Genomic DNA, 2927 nt, shown 5'->3' on the forward strand with positions numbered 1-2927 from the left:
AAAGACATCAAAAACTTACTTCCATTCTCTCTCTCAAAAAAAAAAAAACCCAAAAAAAAAAAAAACAACAACAACAACAAAAAAAAAAACAAAACCACAAAATTTTCTTCCAAAAAGCTTCACTATGTCAGGAAGTAAATAACGGAGTAGTAAGAGAAGACAGGAAACTTGGGGAATGGTAAGTTATAAGGATCTGACTCAGCATTGGGGGGGGGTGGCATCCGAATTCAAAGGGATGGTGATTATAGAACTCTGCAGAGACTCCAGAGGGCAGGGCTGAAATGAGTCCCCACGGGTCAGCTGAAACCCCACTTCTCTGCATTTTCCCATCGTAATTCTACCAGTGAGACTCAGAGATGGAGACACTCTTCTCTCGCATCCACGGCCCTGTAGTCTACCCTGCTAACTATTAGCCTGGAAGTGCTTCCTCTGAGCCCGCCCTCGGCTTCCTCTGCGGACTCCGTCTAACCTCTTAGTTTGCAGTAATTAGACTATGTAGCCAGAGACGAATTACAGTGTTTTAGATCTCTTCTGTGAAAAGAAGGGTTTTCTCCCAGGAACCAAACCCTGGCTGGAAAGGTGGCTTTTCTCGTGACGTGCATTTTAAAGCCTGCCCATGCAGTTATTTGGACAACCGAGAAGTTGAGAAGTTGCAGCAGAATGTATGGACATGCAGAAATCTGAACTTCTTTTCTTTTTTCACAGGCCACCTTGTTATTGGTTTGCAGGCTGAAGTGTGGACATTGCAGTAGCAGGCAGCCCGTGAAGGACCACTTCAGATACTGCGGGAAGAACTAGTGCTCCTTCAGGCCCTACCTCATAGAATTGTCCCCCCTTTCGAGACTTAAATAATAATTTAGAACCCCCAAACTGTAGTGGTCTAGACCACCCCTTCTGCTTGCAAACACAGGCAACCTGTTTGGGGTTCACATGACCGTGGAGTGGATCTGTTGGGACCAAACAGACTTTCCAAGTTCTACTTCATCTTTTGTTACACAAGACCTTGCTGATCTGATGCTCCGGACACCCTTCTGTCCTTTCTCCTTTGTTTTACTTCTCACCAGCGGTCTATCCCCCAGTACTGAAGGAGAGGTGAGGGACAAAAGGGGGACGACTCTTGACGGAGTTGAGCAAGTCTTTGTTTTCTTGTTGTGGTTATTGTTGTTTTAGTAATGCCTGTGTGTGTGCATGTGTGCACGTCCCATGATATCATATGACAGCCTTTAAACTGGTAACTAGATGCTGTCCTATTTAACTTAGCCAATGCTCCTCCAGAGTTGGAGTTTACAATCCCCAGTTGTGTCGCTGAGAAGCAAGAGGTTCCTGAGTTTAAATAACACAATGAATGCTGCACGAAATATAGATGGGGGGAGGGAGAACTGGGTCCAAATCCAGGCTTTCCTATCCTCAAAACTGCATATAGCTAGAGAGGAGCCACTTTCTGAGAGGCTGGTCCTTCCAAGTGCCATCGAGCTGAAGGGGGGGGGGCTGTTTGCCAAGGCAGCAATAGTTTGGAGGGCACAGCAAGGTGGAGGAAAGCCAGAACAAGCTCGCTCTTCTAACACTCACTATTTTCTAAAAAGCTGCTTCTTGAAGCTGTTTTCAATCAGCAATAAAATGTTTTTTTTTTCCATCTTGTCTTTCCAGTGTCTCTCTCTCTAGGCTGAGTCTAGCAGTGTGTAGTTCACACTGGCCTTTAACTCACAGTCCTTCAGGGTCAGCCTCCCGGGTGCTGGGCTTAGATGGCCGAGTTCTGTGTATAGCAACTAGGTGGAAAGATAATCTTCTCCTTCACGACTTTGTACATGATGAACGTGGTTCCACTCTGCCTCCACACGCTCGCCAAGCCTGCTGTGGTGATCTTCCTGCAGCTTCACCTCACCAAGTGCACCTCTAACGCTCCCAAGCTAGCCAGTCATCAACCGCCCCCTCAAACCCCCCATCTCAGCTCCCCAGCATAGGAAGTAGTGAACTGGACAGTGAAAAGAGGCACTGAGGATCTGGTAGAGACTGGGATGACAGCAAAGGGTTTATAAAGACACCTTGATGGTGGCAAAGGAGAGATCTCCTCCCCTTTCTTTTGCCCTTGCCATTGGTGGCAGGCAGGAGAGTTGGCCTCAACGGAGCCATGAGACCAGGGGATCTGTCCCTGTCCCTCACCTGCTGCAGCACTCAGGAGAGCAGGCCCTGTATCTCACCTGGGCAAGCAACACAGTAGAGCTGACGTCAATGGCAGAGGCATGGGTGATCCGGCCTCAAGGGTGTGAGCATGGGAGAGCAGGCCCTGCACCTCATCTGGGCAGCACAGTAGAGCTAGCCCTGGTAGCAGGAGTTGCTGGTGAGACCTGTGAGGTCATTTGACCAGGAGACCCGGTAGACTGACCAGCTCAGATACCTCTCAGGCCCAGATCCAGGGCTTTGAATTGATCCACTGCAACATCTACCCATCAAGATCTACCTTCATCATGCATGAAGACTGGTCTTAAAATATCCAAAACTACATGAATTCCATGACACAAGGCAAAGACAGGCTATCTGAGAGGAGTTCCAGTGAGGTTCCGGTATTGATACTGTAGCAGAATCCAGAGGCCTCATATCAGACCAATGACTCATTGCAATGAACATTTGCAAACGAAGAAGTGTATATGAAAGGGTATACACACTACAGCTTCCACAATGAGAGGTTTTTTTCCCTCTGTTGTTGGGGGAGATTGCCATGGGTAGAGTAGATGGGGAGGTTGCAAAGGGGAAGGGGTTGGGGGTACATGATGTAAAACTCACAAAAAACCAATAGAAAGTTTAAAAGAAAAAAAAGATGCCTTGGTCTCCACCTAGGACCTGAAAAATTTCCCCAGACTCCATCTTCGTTACTCTCATCCAGAGAAAACAGCTAGGGACGAAAGAGTAAGCAGAGAGCTGGCCATACC

The sequence above is a fragment of the Rattus rattus genome, chromosome 6, assembly GCF_011064425.1.
Source record: "Rattus rattus isolate New Zealand chromosome 6, Rrattus_CSIRO_v1, whole genome shotgun sequence".
NCBI lineage: Eukaryota > Metazoa > Chordata > Mammalia > Rodentia > Muridae > Rattus > Rattus rattus.